Raw genomic sequence first — 17,343 nt, 5'->3', positions numbered from 1 at the left:
TCGTCGTAGTGGACTGGGTGACGAAATACGTTGTCGTTCATCCGATGAGATCTGCGGACTCCGTTAAAATGGTGGAATTCCTAGAACAGCAAGTCTTCCTACGCTACTCTCGACCACGTATCATTCTCTCGGACAACGGGAAGCAGTTTCTGTCGGCTGCCTTCAAAGCGTTGATCGCTAAGCACAACATCATTCACATGAAGACTGCGTTCTACTGTCCGATGGTGAACAATGCCGAGAGAGTGAACAGAGTCCTCATCACCTGCATACGAGCCCTGTTGGATGAAGATCACCGAGGCTGGGACGAAAACCTGCAAGCGATCGTAGCAGCCATCAACGGAGCGAAGCACGAGGCGACCGGTGTCAGCCCGCACTATGCGAACTTCGGTAGGGAGCTGATACTACACACGGACCTATATACTCAGCAGGAGTTGAACACGCCCGACGATCCGAAAGTGGCGCAGGACGTACGGCTCTCGGCGATTCGACGCATTCACCAGTTCATCATTCAGCGTATAAAGAACAACCACGAGAAGACTAAGCAGCGGTACAACATGCGGACACGCGACATCGTTTTCAAGGTTGGCGATCTCGTCTGGCGAAGAACCTTCACTCAGTCTTCCAAGGTGGATCACATCAACCGCAAACTCGACTCCAAATTCGCTCCGGCGACGGTGGTGAAGATCCTATTGAGTAATCTCTACATGCTAGAAGACGTGAGGGATGGCAAGCGAGGACAGTATCATGCCAAGGACATAAAGCCAGATTAACGAAGTATTTCCACAAGCTATGTAAGCAGCAACAGCTGTCAACTACGAATTATCTTCGGAGAATCACCAAAATACGCGAAGCGGTCAAGATTCCATGGTGCAGAGCGAGAAACCAGACAACGCCCAAGGGTAGCAGAAGGAACGCAGTGAAGAAGAAACACAACGCGCTCCGCAAACACGGAGGACCCTGACGGTGCTGCGTCGCACAAGAATCGTCTCTGCCGTGGAGTCAAGTTCATCGTTCAGCGGCACTCTTTGACAACGGAGCCTAGGCGAACACGGATTAGATCCCAGTCGAGCTCCCAAACCAGGTCGAGCGTCCACAGTCAGGTGTGATGAGCAACAACTTTTTATAAACTACCTCTCCACCTTGACCATTATACAGCTATGTACGCAAATTCGTTTGTCGACTACGAACTTCGCAAGAAGTAAAAACACGCTTTGCGGTCAAGACAACGGTTCATCAGCAGCGAGAATCAGCGGTACACCAACACTTCTATCGCGCCAAGAAGTGTACCGCGCGCTGTTCGCGATCGTGAGAAATCGCACCCTGCGTCTTTGGAAACGGGGAGCAGGGATCTCTGCAGTACACCAGCTGGCTTCTGGATAGGAGGAGTGGAGAGTCGGAGATCGACGACCAACAATCGGTTCGACGCGGCTTGAAGCTTACGGCCACTATCAGGCGCAGCGGAATCGCACCTGGGAGTACTGGGAGAGGAGGAGTACGTAGCAGCGCCTACGGAAGGCGAGGGAGATTGGGACCCCGAAAACTATCCAGTGAGTAGGGAGGCTCCAAATACCGGAAATTGAGACAACGCGATAAGACCACAACCTACGGCAGGTTCGGGAGATTGGGACCCTGAAAGCAACTCAGCGAGTAGGGAGGCTCCAAATGCCATGAACAGCGACTGCATGAAGCCTACGGAGGGCTCGGGAGATTGGAACCCTGAAAGTTGGAGGATGGCCCCAAATACCAACAGAAGTGTCGGCACAGCGAAGGTAGGAGGACACAGCCGGCGAGGGAGATTGGGACTCCGAAAGCTAGTAAGGTGACGCCAAATGTCATCGACGGACAAGCTATGCAGACAACGAGCAGGGAGCTGTTAACGACGAGCCTACGAGCCACCGAAACACGTCTTACGGCAGTGGCTAGAGGACCAAGATCATCAAGCGAAACCTCGCCGTTCCTTGCAGCACAGTGGACCAACACATCAGAATCATCTGTCGCACACGGTCTAAACCTCAAACACAACGACCCGCCAGACAGTGAGGGACCCTTGGTAGTCGACCACGGAGTTAAAGGACCTGCAGCTTCGCGTATGCGCCGCCGATCATCCGATCGAGCGCCAAAACTGCTTGGAGAATCCCACCGAGTGACATTGACAAACTTCCAGGCACAGGTCTTGAACTAAGTGGTAGTCGGTTGCATGGGGGTCACTACGAAAAACTTCCATAAAAGCAACGCGACCGGGGGGCGCGGTAAAACCTCCTTTCTGGGCTCGTAGTGATTCAGGACGACCAAATCCGACCTTTACTCAATCGTGACTGACAATATCCACTGTAGACGTTCATATATTAGCCAACACTAGCCTTAATTTTCGTTACATGTTTTGATCTTTAGTTTTATTGTAGCTCTTAAAACTAGAATAGATCATACTGAGTGTTTTGCCACAGGAACGGCATAGCACAGAAGATGGGACAAGAACTAGCGCAGAGACATTTGCTCATTTGTGAGCGTTCAGATCACCTTTGGCAGGACTCGCTGCTGTTATGTTTGTTTTGCTTATGTTTTGAGCTTCTGGATCTGGCGAACAACAAGGTTCGCGTTTGTTAGTTTTGCTGCAGTTATCGACATCTTGAGGTCTACTCAAAAGATAACCTTCAGATCTGCTCCAGTCTCTCTGCGACTTCTTGTAGAAGTGAGTCTAAGAGTTTTTTGTGAGCTGCCTGTCAGCGCTCACAAAAAACTCTGCGCCTGTGGTAAGGTTGTGTTACGTAGGTATTAATTAAGCTGTTTAGTTGATTCTTGAGATGTGTGCAAACCACCAGAACTAGTGTGTACTAGACCGAATGTGAGCAAAACAAGTTTCTGAAGGGCTCTCGCTTGAAGGCAAAACCGCCGAATGAAATTATCTTGCAAAACGAATTGGACAACAAAACTTCCGCTGCACAAGTCGAGCGCGATAGGACACCAAAGCACAGTAGAGTGGATTCGGACGTCGAACAGGTGCCACCACAAGAACCGCTGGCAAACGCTGCGGGGACAAACCAGCACGTGGAAACTTATAAAACGGTGCTGATTCCTTGCTGACGGTGCGGAAAATAAAACCTACACGCATACTGTGCGACATCGAGTGACGGCCAGCGTGGTAAGACCGGCAGCAGTGATCCCAGGTCAGCCATTCGAGGAGAACGCCGATTTTGCAAATTACGAGGTGGAGCAACGGAACCCGGTAACAGAAGGTCGGAATCCGCATCGCTCGAACAAGGAAGTGGCGAGAACAACCGCGCTCTAGAAGCGATTCCACGGGGGTAAGCTTTAGACAAAGGATGCGTAGAACAACTATTTATGTGAGTCTTTCTGACAGGCACGCCACAATTCTCGTGAATCCCGGCCACCGCAAGGCTGATCGCACTCAAACCTTTCATTCCGAACCTGACCGTGCATCAAGCGCCCTAAAGGTGGAGCAGCGATATTGGGAGGCCGGAAGCCGGAGTGCAGCTAATAATCCCGGCGGAATTGCGCAAATTCCGACCTAACCTGGTAAGATAAACAGCATGCTATGCATAATGCAACCTGCTAACCGAATTCTCGCATGCAGATTCGTCACGAGGAATCCTCCAGACGTCGGTCACAACCGAAAAACAAGAGAAAGAGCCTTCCCCAGGAAGTGAGTAACCTGCAATCGTCAAAAGGGGGAAAACACTAATTGCCGATATGCCGTAGGGCTCTTTTTCCTTTTTGCAGTTTGGTGGTCACCCAATTCGGGGTAAGGAGCCATAATTCCAAAGCCAGAGTTCGTCGAATAGTACCACGATAGTCCGTGGTCCACGTGATCGGAGCACAGTGATCGCCGGGGAAGACGCTGATCACGCGAGCACAATCGCGCGGCCCACCATTGGGAAAAGCGAGGGACATTGCGCGCAATCCCACATCCTTTCGCCGCGCAAACAAGGCGAACCGGAACGATCATCGTGTGAGTGCGTGGAGTGAACTACGGTCCTGTACAACGGTGTTCTAAGCCGCGACGGCGGAGCAAAAGCACCCTGCGAGGTTGGCGCTAGAGGAGCCGACGATGTGCTGCCGGAAGCGGATAGGAAGCTGAGCGCGTGAGTACCACGAAGAAAGTGAGGTGCGGAAGAAGCCCGAAAATGCATGTAGAGATGAAGGCCTTAGATCAGAAGTAGGGAACAGTAGGATTGAAGACATGAAAACCCTGTACTTGTTTGTAATAAATGTTTGCACACAATCTAGTTTTTGAGGCGTACATTATGTTGCTAGCCGGTCCGATCAATGCCCCTTTCCATTAGCAAAGATCGTGTCACAACAGCAGGCCTTGTGGTGTTAGTGCTGAGGTAGTGATTGATGGGGATGTGTTTGAAGTTGTTGAAGAATTAGTTTATCGTGGAACACTTGTGACATCTGACAATGATGTTTCTCATGAAGTGAAAAGGCGTATTGCAGCTGCGAATAGAGCCTTTTACGGATTGCGTAACCAGCTTAGGTCCTGTAACTTGCAAAGCAAACGTGAACGAAATTCTCTCTATATAAGGCGCTGATTCTTCCAGTTCGGGGATTTGGAGGAACATCGCCCAAGATCGACGAAAATGGCGCTCTACTATACGCTCGGCGTTGGAGTAAAGTTACAGGGGATACTCAAAATAACTGGGACAGGTAAAATTTTCACTTTTCAAAAAATGTTCAACTCGCTGTAACTTTTTGAAAAGGGCATCAAATATTCTCAAATTTTTACTGTAAGTTCATCAAGTAGTTGTGTATCAGTGGTTCAAATTTGGAAAAGATCGGGCTATTCTTCACGAAGATATAAAGATTCTTGAAAAGGGTATAATTATTCGATAGCCAACTTTGAGCTGTTATATCTCCGGATTCAATGAACTGATTGCAATGAAATTTTGACCATTCATGACTTATATGATGAACTCTTAAAAACGTTTGACTTAACTTTAAATTTTTAACAAAAGAAAAAGTTATAACGATTTCATTCATTTCACGATTTTTTAGTAAATTCATCAATTTCTAATATGCATCCCAATACTTTCTTAATTTATTAGCGGCTATGTTGTAACTTTCCTTCAAAACACATTTATATATAAGTCATTTAGAGGGAAATTAATTGAACTATAATTTGCATCTTGAATTTTGAAACGATGTTGAAGTTTTGGATAATTTGGTGTTTTATTAGAAAAATAATCTAATCGTTATAATTTTCTTCCTTGTTAAGAATTTTAAGTTAAGTCAAAGGTTTTTCATAGCTCATTATACAAGTCATGAATGGTCAAAATTTCATTGCATTCGGTTCATTGAATCCGGAGATATAACAGCTCAAAGTTGGCTATCGGATAATTTTACCTTTTTCTAGAATCTTTATAACTCCGTGGACAATGGTCCGATCTTCTCTAAAATTGGACTACTGATACACAACTAGTTGATGAACTTACAGTAAAAAATTGAGAATATTCGATGCACTTTTCGAAAAGTTACAGCGAGTTGAAAATTTTTTGAAAAGTGAAAATTTTACCTGTCCCAGTTATTTTGAGTAACCCCTGTAATTTGTAGACAACAACGTATCAAGGTAGGTACTAGCACCTGTAACTAAATGGTGCACGGTTAATTTGCCTTTGACATCCAGAAGAACTTTTCCAGAGGCGACACTTTTTTTTTGCCTGTATTAACGAGATTTTTAACCCTAGACTAGTTCATCTCGGGACCCACGTTTTACTTCCCTTCCGAAGGAAGAACTCACATTTTGTGAGTATGTCGGGAGCGGGATTCAATCCCAGGTCCTCGGCGTGAGGATACTACAAAGGCGACACTGTTCTATCTACTTTGGATACCGCGATAGAATAGAACGAATGTGTGTAGTAGGAGTCAAGATTTTCACGTTATCGTCTAACCCAGTAATCTTGGTTGCCACCATTTAAGAGTGAAACACTATAGTAAAACGGCATCTTACATAGTGGGATTACTGTACCTAAGCTACAAATTCAATCCGGCGAATGCACAAATAGCTGCTGGAAGGATAAACGCAGCACCATCAGCAGCATCAGCTGAACATAGCAAAACGCAAATCGGTTGTCAAATAATTTAGATGTCAACACAACGATAGAGTGCGACCATGGACTATGAACGTCAGCACGCACTGCTGCAGGGATAAATTCATGGTCGTCGGAAGCCCAGACAGGGAGCTAGTGCTGCGGCTGCGTCTGCGGTTGGTTGGTAGCATTAACTGGTGGCACCTCTTGTGACCATTTTGGGAAGCTATGTTCGATCGAAACGATTAGAAATGGACCGTGATGTTTTGGATGAATGAAAGAAAGGAAAGTGTTCGTTTATGATTTGTTTTATAATCGGTATTCTCGGTTGGTGAACTGAGGATTAAATTGATTTTCCTTTTATTTGTAGACGATTATATGTAAACAGTTGTGGCGGAAACTTCAAAGCAGCTCTAATAGGAAAACCATATTCGTCCCGCATTTTCTAATACATTTGTAACAATCTGTTATCGTTGTGTGGTCAATATACATACACGAAACAGTAAATGCGCGAGTATTCGGAAAGACCATGCTAATGATGACTGTTTCCAAAGGACTCAACTTAAAACAGTGAAAGTACTTATAGAGCCTTGTATAGAGCACTAAGCTGATATGCACACAGTGTAAACATATCCTAAAAAATAACAAATACTGATTGAAACATTCTATTTTTTCCGTAATATGTCTTAAAATTACAGCACTACTAATTGGAAACTGTGTTGTACCTAGCATCTTTTATTGTGATATACTCAAGAAAATGCAGCTGCAGATAGATTCAACCGGCATCGATATCGAATATCGATATCGATATCGGCATAGTAAACGAACTTCTTTCTAGTTGACTGACTGATCTATGCAGCGTCTGTTCCAGTTGAGACGTAACGGCAGATAGAAGAAGAAAATAACCGTAATTCTGCAAAATGGCATGTGTCATAAATCCAACCAGAATGCCAGCAATCCCATCAGAAATCAAGATTTTTCAACAAGATCCTTCCTCCACTATTTAGAACCACCCAACTCGCGACAAATTCCCACCCACATCGAATCTGACATGCACGTGACGACATCCATCGTCACCGTTCTCGATGGCGGATGTTTCACCAACAACAACAAGCGACAGTGAAATCTGAGCCGGCTTAAAATCTTTCAACGCATAAACCACATTTTCGCTTCCTTTTTTCCTGCTCCGCTTCTTCACGGTCATCATCATTTTCGTCACCGTCGAAGCGCCAGCAGCGCTGCCACCACTTGTTCTCCGTATAAAATTACATCCATCAACACGAAGAATATTACCATATCGCATGGACATTGCGTGTAGCACTAGCTAGCAACAGCTCGTTTGCCAATTGAGAGCTGGACCAACAACTCCGACGAAGATGACGATTGATGCAGCGCCTCAAAAGATCATCGTTTGTTGGTTGTAGGTACCTACCTGATGTGATGCATGATGTCAGTCGGTTGTCATCTTGGACTAGACGACGACGGGAGATTCGATGAAAAAGTCCTCGCATTCTGCCATTACCTATCACCACCGCATCGGGATCGTCGACGTCGACAGAGTTTCGCCGCAGCGCTCGTCTGGCTAGATGAGCTACCTACTTCACTATTTGCTCCTGTTGGAATGTTTGCCAGATTGGCCTTCTGTTTGCCAAACGGATTGAAACTGCAATGCAATGCCTCAGTTAGATGAAGCAGGCTTCGAATGCCACCATCCCGCATCGCCGCATCATCACGTTGCGATTTGGATGATGGTTGCTGGCAGTTATAGTATTGACGGTGCGCGGTGATCTACAATATTGATGAAATTTGAAAAAAAAAAAAAATCGGGATCGTTTAGAAACAAATACCACAATTATACATGTCTGCAGCACAGATGAACGGTGGACTGCGGCACTGAGAACCACTGTGGGGACCAGAACTACCCTTGTTTTGGAATTCGTTTCTTCCCTTCCGAAATCACTGCACTTCGTTTCACTTTAGAGTTTTTAGTTTCACTTTATTTAAATTCAACTTTGCATTTCACTTAACTTTATTTCATCTAATTTAAAATAACTACTAGTTCTAATTCAGTTCACTTTACGGTACTACACAGAATATAATTTCCACTCGAAGGTAGATGGCTCCATGGGTGATCCAGTCAGATGTCAAAAGAGAGCGTGGTGACGTTTCTCGAGGCCTCTTATAATCGAGGGATCGGAAGTCTGTCCTTCTCCATCTTGCCTTTTCCGAAGGGTTCGATGATGACACCTGTCATCATTGTCGGACTGCAGTTCAGCAGGGGGATTCCCCTCACGCATTTGACGATAGGTTGGCCATACACGGAAAAACAGACTACTTTCGTGGTACACGAACAATACATCCCGGAAAACTGTTTGGTGGAGTTATTAGAGATTTGCAGATAGTGTTAAATATTTAAAGAAATTCTTTGCTTGAGCTTCATTGATCACCTGCAGATGGTACTCCAGTAACGCCAGGTCAGCCAAACTCACTCAAAGAACCGCTCGCGCGGAGGCTTCGTGCTACAAGCCGACCTGTGCCGAGACAATAACGGGAATCTTCTCATGAGCGAGCGTGAGGTGGTCGAGAGGTGGCGGCAGCATTACGCAATGGCAATTTTGCAAGCACCGAAGGTAGCGTGGTAACAGATCTAGGAGTACGTACGCAGAACGAAATATGTCCATCCACTAACTCGGTTGATTGGTTGAAAAACAGCAAAGCCTCTGAAGCAAATCAACTACCAAACGAGCTTCTTAAATACGGTGGAGAAGTCCTGGTGAGAGTACTACACTGGGTCCTTGCCAAGATTTGGGAGGAGGAAGTATTACCGGAGGAGTGGATGGAAGGTTTCGTGTGTCCCATCTACAAAAAAGGGCGACAAGTTGGATTGCGGGAACTATCGCGCGATCACACTACTGCGCGCTGCCTGCAAGATACTCTCTCAAATTTATAAGAGAATAAGAGATTATAAGAGAAATCGTGAGGCAATATCTGGCTGGATTAATGGGTGAACAACGCACTACAATGGACCATATGTTCGCCATCCGCCAGGTGTTGCAGAAATGCCGCGAATACAACGTGCCCACACATCACTTGTTCATCGATATCAAATCGGCGTATGAATCGATCGAGAACAGCTATGCCAGATTATGCACGCACACGGATTCCCGGATAAACTAATACGACTAATCAAGGCGACGATGGATCGAGTAAGTAGTTGATTATCAGGGACACTCTCGAGTCCCTTCGAATCTCGCAGAGGGTTACGGCAAGGTGATGGTCTTTCATGCTTGCTGTTCAACATCGCCTTAGAAGGTGTAATAAGGAGAACCGTGATAAACACGAGTAGAACAGTTTTCACGAAGTCCGTTCAGATGCTTGGTTCTGATGATATTGATATTGTAGCTCGCAAATTTGAGATGATGGCGGTAATGTACATGCGACTGAACAATGCAGTCAGGCGAATCGGATTAGTCATTAATGTGTCGAAGTACATGATGAAAAAGGGCTTCAGGGAGGAATCACCGCGCCCGCTACCCCGAATTTCTATCGACTGCCGACAACGACACCAGCAGAGAAATTCAGAGACGCATTATGGCAGGAAATCGTGCTTACTTTGAACTCCGCAAAACTCACCGTCACACGAAGTTAACTATCTACAAAACGCTTATTAGACCGGTAGTTCTCTATGGGCACGAAGCATGGACTCTACGTGCAGAGGACCAACGCGCCCTTAGAGTTTTCGAACAGAAGGTGTTGCGTACCACCTTCGGCGGAGTGCAGATGGAAGACGGGAATTGGAGAGGGCGAATGAACCACGAACTGCATCAGCTGCTGAGGGAACCAACCATCCTCAACACGGCAAAAATCGAGAGGCTACGGTGGCCGACTAAAATGGTTCTCAAGAGTCATTCGACCGGTACAAGAAGGCGTGGTACGGAGCGTACTAGGTGGGTCTATCAAGTGGAGGACGATTTACGGGCCCTTCGCAGAGTGCGGAACTGGAGACCCACAACCATGGATCGAGTAGAATGCAGATGACTCTTACGTACAGCAGAGGACACTTAGGCGTTATTCTGACCGCTCAAGTTCATGCGGATGTCAGAATGTGGTTTGGCAGAAGTTTTGCGTTGGTGCGTACATTCCAGACGAAAGGTGACAAATTGTGCATTAGCTACATGGAAGTTAATGCAGCACAGTTCGTTGGATACTCGTGATCAAGCTCGATAAAAAGCGCAAGGGTGCCACCCACAAGAGTCTTCCGGAAGATGTCCTTGGCGGTGGTGTCGAGCTGATGACTCTCACAGCGGAAATGACTTTAAAGGTGGAAAACCTAGACGAGATCAATGACACGGCACAACGGCAATAGTGCGAGGTGCAGGTGGCCACTGCTGCCGTTAGACTACGGAAAGGCCCGGCAGGGACACAGGTGGCCTTGGTACTGAAACCTGTGGCGGAGGCTTACAAGTCCGTTGAAGTAGGGAAGCTCAAGGAACCAAAGCACTGCTTCAGGTGTCTGGAGTCAGGACACAAGTTCTGGGACTGTAAAGGCCCTGACAGGAGCAAACTGTGTATGCGATGTGGAGGTGAAGGACATAACACAAGTTAGAACAAAGTATTATTCATGTAGAAATTACAATTTCCAAATTTGCACTTCAAGTGAGTCGTTTTCGAGCATCTACCTCTACGTAGTTACCCGTCGTATCAAATAGAATGCGAACGACGCGTTTGATCGCCTTCCAGGTAGCATTGTTCTTCCTCTACAAGTGGTTGAGGAAGCGTTGCCTGTACGATAGGCAAACAGTTTCAAACAATAAACAAATCGCTTTCGCTCTTCGTACATATGTACAACAGAGATGGTTATATTTGCGGTTTAGGGGAAGATGATATAGATCGATGAGATTAGAATTGAACCTTATGACAACTAAGTTGCCGGGTCATTAATTGGCTCGGTAGCTTAGTTGGTAAAGCACTTGTCTAGCGAATAAGGGTCGTGAGTTCAAATCTCACCTGAGCTGTGGATTTTTTTCCCAATTTAACCAATAATTTACCCATCTGTACATATGTACGTTGAGTTATTTGAATTTCATAATTTGACCACACGGATTGGTATTACCGAAAATTTGCACTTCAAGTGAGTACAATTTCCAAACAAATGTTGAACAAGGATTCGCTTATTTCGCATTCCTTAATTACATGTCACCCCAAAACTTTTCACATTGCATCAAAACTTTATTTACCGCGTGGATCTTTTCGGTAAACATTGCCACACTGCAAATTCTACGATAAATGCAGGGCCACTCAAGTGCAGGCAGGCAGGCAGGGCATCCGAGAAGACTCGAACCCATCGAATCTCTCGGGCAGAGAAGAGCTCATGTTTCCATTTGCATTCCTCCATGGGAACGCCAGTGATGCAAAACACTTGTTCGAGCGAGAGCTGTTTTCGTCGCCTGGCAGCTTGCGTGGCATGGCCTGTCATTGTCGTCTTTTCTGGAGAGTTGCACGCGTCCCCGGTCCAACGCCAACACTTGTCCAAACTCCGATCGAAGTGTTTCTCCAGTTTCATGCATTTCGCCGTAATCCGCCTATCAAACATTTTAATTCCATCTCTTCAGCCACCGATGATTGGCTCGTTTTAAAAGTGTTTACTCATAGGAGATGGCCGAGATATTGAGCCACAGAGGAAGCACTGCTCACGAATCTCCCTTTGCAGCCGCTCGTTATTGACAAGCAATATGCAGCCAGCTTAAAACGAAGAAACCGAATCTCCCTACCCGCCTCAACAGTCCCCGACCATCCGAAGACGGTGGCACCCAAACATCTTAATCACAAACTAAATAAATGTCTTGTATAAATCGATTATGATGGAGCAGCTTGCCGTCGAAAACCCGTCCAGAAGCACGTCTGCCGTCAGTTCTAACGAGCGAACCCGCCGTCATCATCGTCGTCTTAGCTGTTAAATCGTGAGGGCAAAAAACAGCTTAACGAGAAACGGCTCCGACACACAGACTCAGACCAATTGAAATATGAACCTTAAGACAACAAACTTTCTCCATTCAGTCACAGAAATAAGCGTTGGTTCTGTTATTTCATCGCCGACGTTTCGATCCTCGGGTTTGGATCTTCTTCAGGGCTCGAAGTTAACCAACTTGTGAAATGCCGTGTTTGCACGGAGGTATGTCGGGATTTTTGTGGAATGGCCTCATTAACATGTACCCTTGTTAAATTAATGGGAAAATTAATTACTGGGGGTTTTTCTACACTGTCCGGAATTGCACTTTAAACGGATGTTTCACCGTCGAAGAACGGGAGATTACTCTCCCGTTCTTCGACGGTGAAACATCCGTTTAAAGTGCAATTCCGGACAGTGTAGAAAAACCCCCAGTAATTAATTTTCCCATTAATTTAACAAGGGTACATGTTAATGAGGCCATTCCACAAAAATCCCGACATACCTCCGTGCAAACACGGCATTTCACAAGTTGGTTAACTTCGAGCCCTGAAGAAGATCCAAACCCGAGGATCGAAACGTCGGCGATGAAATAACAGAACCAACGCTTATTTCTGTGACTGCAAGCCGAAACCATTAAAAGTCCCACCAAAATCAGTCATCCAAGTAACATTTCTCCATTCACTTGTCAAATATTCGATCTCAATCTATACGTTCCGCCAGCTACCCTATACTTGTCACCCCTCTAGGATTTTCCTAAACAAAACGAGAACTCAAGCAGTTCTTCAATCGAATGTTATTGTTATTTTAAGCGCGATTGGGACAAAGTCGTGCACTGCTCTTGCAAGCTCTACAAGCGTGAAGAAATAATCATCACCCCGCCATGTTGCAGTGCAGTTTTTCCAATCTCCAATAATCTTTTTTCCCGGCACACGGGTGCGGGTGGCTTTGCCTGCTGGACCAGATCGTGGAAAATCGTTACGAAAATAAACACTCGCACGTTTATTTTTGTACGGGCAGCTAATCGGGACGTGGAAGTGTTTTTTGACACACCGCACCGCTCGAGAAAGAAAGAAGCGAGGAGATTGACACGTTCGTTGTTCGACAGTGATTGGAAGAAAATGGCATTGCAGTCGAGTGCGCGGGAGTGATGGCACGTGACCTTTTGGAGGCGGGATTTGCTGATTTTAATGACGTTTTGCAGTTCATTGACTGATTGATTTTTCACTGATTTTAGAAATTTTGTAATTGCACTGAACGAAATCTCTGGAGGCAGTTTGGTAAATGGAAACGATGAAACACTCGCGTACGTCCTGAATGGAATTAGCAAAGTTTTGAGTATCAGGTATCAGAAGGCCGGCTCCAGAGGCACGTTATCCTTCATTTGGGACCTGATGGAGAATGGAACGAGGGATGGGAATTTGGAAAAAGAAAGGTGATCAAATAGGAAAGGGTGCCCTAGAAGAGGGAATGAACGCATAAGCGCAACGAGAGCTCATATCCCATACCACAACGGGTTTAATCAGTGCCCTGAAAAGGACACTGTAAAACGCATAAGCGTAAAGAGAGCCTTTAGCTCATTGGAGGTAGCTTGTGACGTCATGCGATGTCCAATATGACATTGAAAGGCACGTCATCGTAAGCATCCTCAATATTCAAGAAATCACCCAAGCAAAAACTACGTTTGAGCGAGTGTTTTCTTGAGAACGTATACTATACAACTTTGTGTAAAAGAGTCACTGTGGACATCCCAAATTGGGAGGCATGTAAGTTCACATGTATGGGCAATGGGCATGTTAACCAGACGAACATCACAGATGTGATAATCGACAATGCGTTTCATGCATTTCAGAAACAACGAAGAAACCAGATAAAGCTGGAACTCATTTCTTCTTCATACAACGCACACACCCTTCCAAGATAAAACTATGGAGTAATTTCACGCCATGAAAATACCCAATAGAAAACTACAAAAGTAGAGTAATGCGGGGCAAAAGTTCGCACGGGGCAAAAGTTCGCAGTGGGTCTTTTTCTGAGCACGAGTTAAGAACCCAAACAAATCTGTATGGGTTCGACACATAATCAGGTCAGCTACTCGTCAATAAAATTTGGAACGATTTCGTTATGGTTTGGCAGAGTTATGCGAAAAAATGTGTTTTTAGAGGTTTTGATAGAATTTTTGGAGCGTTTGGAATAAGAATTTGTAGTAACAGGAAGAAGAAGAATCTCATAACCTCTTTATGTCGGAGAATCGTTATTCCATAGTAGTTCGCGAGGTGCACTCGAATGAACAATAAACTACTAGTGCTTCTTGCAGAAACCTAAAACTCGACAGTGGGGCAAAAGTTCGCACTAGATTTCTGAGTCTAGCACATCAATATAGTTACAGAATCTTTAAAGCAATGATAATTTCGTATAAATACTACTACATATGCATAATATGAATAGTATGTACCCTGAAATCGGTGCGACAGAAAGTCTGAACTTAGTTTTGTAAGAAGATTGATTGTAAGGCAAACATTATGTTCACGCATTTAAATGAAAAATGGTTAAAAAACATTTTAAAACATTTCCTTCGTCATCCTCGTTGTGTCTTTTCGTATGTTTCTGAAGGTCTTATGTTCATCTACTTTACCGGGGTCTTTCATTGCTTAGTTTGTAAATTCACAGTTATAGTCCATCACCATACTGACGAGGATAAGATTCGATACCAGTCCCGTTCAATAGTTTTGCTGCATATTTGATTTTATTTAAGTATTTTGTGCAACACGTATCTCTATGATTACCGCGCAATGTATTTTGACAACTTCAGTAACGCTGTAAAGGACAGCTCTTAGTTAATAGTTGTGGAAGTCTTCATAAAACACACTCTATACAAAAGCTGAACACCAGGTCGTATTCCAGTTGGGTCGTAATTCTAAGAACAGAAAATAACAGATTTCATGACTAGAGTGAAAAGATGAACATGAATTAACATGAAATAAATGAACATCACACCAATAAACTACCCTGTACAAAGTGCGAACTTTTGCCCCGCATAATGCGAACTTTTGCCCCCACTATGGGGCAAAAGTTCGCATTGGAGTACTTGTTTTAAAAATTGTATTACTGAAACTACAAATAGAACGCGAAAAAATCTAGTACTACGTTTTGAAGGCAACATGATAGGGACCCGTTTAACGAAGAAAAACGATATTATTTTGTTTTCGTTCAATAGTTATTTTGTGAAGTATCTTAGGTGCGAACTTTTGTCCCGCATTACTCTACAAAACATGTTTGAAACACTCAAATCCCTCTGGAGACAAATAGGACAAAACCTCATTTGCTCCTGGAGATTTGAAGTAAGCAGAGCCTTTTAGAGCCCACTAAATTGATTCTATGGCCACAATCCTCGGGGCTAGAGGTTCGTAGCTATACAAAATACTGGTTTATCCGAAGATATTTTGAACTTGAACAGATCAGCGTTCCATTCAGGAATACTCCTTGCGGTACGCACAGACCGCAGAGGACAAGCTTCTTTCAAAGCAATAGTTATGGTATACCACAATGGCAAAAATGTAAACGACTCATAAAATAGTGATCATTTTCCATAACATAATCAGAAATTGTCAATAAAGAAGTAGGGGTGGGCGCAATAATAAACTTTAAAATTTCCATAAACAAATCAGAAAGTGCATAAATAAATCATAATTTCCCATTATTAATTGGTTTTCGAGCAATAAAAAATGTCTTTTGAGCAAGGACTGCTGAATTGGCTTCTTTAGGGGTCGTACACAAATTACGTCACGCTTTAAGGAGGGAGGGGGGGTTTTGTAGAACGTGACGACCCTTACAAAACATTTTGAGGTCCCATACAAAAAGTGTGACATAGGGGGGAGGGGGGGTTGAAAAAGGTCGATTTTTGCGTGACATAATTTGTGTATCACCCCTTAGCGGTGTTGGGATAAATCCATATTCTGAATCTGCATGCCAAACTGAGCCGAAATCCAAATGTTTATCAATTTTGGTGCCCGGGAACCTATTTAAATATCAATTTGAAGTTTGTATGGGAGCGATTATTCGAATCACCCCTCGTTGCATTTTGTGCTGGGTGGAGCTGTCAAACAGTTGCCTACCCAGCCAACCACATATCGTAAATCATTGTGTGGAAAAAATCGTATATTTTCATATATTGAATCAGAATTGTATAATAATATGTATATTTGTTGACAATGATTGCGTAAAATCGCATTTCATGCCAAATTAAATTTCAATTGCGATTTCGTTTCATATAGTCGTCTCCGATCATAAAAGGTGCGAGACTCTATCGGTAGAATCGCACAGAATCGGATGGAATCGTGAAAAAAAACATACATTCTTAGTGTCAAGCTGCAAATTCGTTAGCATCGTATATATGATTTCTTTGAATCGTGGAAATCGTCGCTTTACATCATATATGAATCTGCTTAATCGAGCTTGCTACCTAAAGGTATGATGAAAATCGGTGAAATCGTATACAACTATAACATTGTTGTATATTGATCGTTTGCGTCACACTTGCGTCGTATACCAAGTCAATGAAATCGTAGAAATCGTATATTCATTTTTACAGTCGCATATGATTGTTACTGCACTTTTAATAGTCGAATCTTAATCTCGGAAATCGTAAATGGTTTTGTTTACATATTTGTATGATGGAGAAAAAGAAAAATGATGTTAATCACAAATTTGTATTTTTGTTGTTGTTGACACATTCCAACCATGGTAGCAATAATTTCAACCAAATACATAGGTTTTCATACTAGCAGATGACTAACAACAAGTGATGTAAAGATTCCAACAACGATGTGAATTCCGGGCCTATTGCACAGTACCACATTTGGTGCAACTCAATGCACAACAACAACGCTCCCACCACAAGTCTTGCACCGCATCATGCTAATTTTTATTAGTTTCATGCCGTTCACTTTGAACTCTCTATTTTCAACTTGGCAGTATAGCCAATAGAGATAACGCGCAGTTCCCAATCAAAGGACCTATGTTCGATTCCCACTGAACACCAATTGTTTTTTTTTTATTTGAAAATCTTGAGTCGTATATTGGTACACTCAATCGTAAAAGATCATGCATAATCGTATATTTAGACGGATAAAATCGGCGAAATCGTAGAAATTTTTCGAGAAATCGTAAATTATGTTGGATGGAATCGCAGTAATCGTATATATGTTTCGATATGGCCTCCACTTTAGTATGCATATGCCTGTTTCGTGCATTGAATACGATTTCTTTGGTGCTATATATGTGTGATTATTTCAGTTGCAATTTCGATATAGCAACCAAATTGCTGGCTGGGTAGCTGTCAAAAGGTGATTT

General features: G+C 44.0%; 1 protein-coding gene across 1 annotated transcript in view; it reads left to right on the top strand.

Annotated features, from left to right (window-relative positions):
- LOC109398676 (netrin receptor unc-5) overlaps positions 1-17,343 on the top strand; it is a 611,474-nt gene that overhangs the window by 392,988 nt on the left and 201,143 nt on the right. The gene's annotated exons all lie outside the window — the stretch shown is intronic.

Source organism: Aedes albopictus, chromosome 2 (genome assembly GCF_035046485.1).
Source record: "Aedes albopictus strain Foshan chromosome 2, AalbF5, whole genome shotgun sequence".
In the NCBI taxonomy this organism is placed as follows: domain Eukaryota; kingdom Metazoa; phylum Arthropoda; class Insecta; order Diptera; family Culicidae; genus Aedes; species Aedes albopictus.
This window is presented reverse-complemented; position numbering and strand designations above follow the sequence as displayed.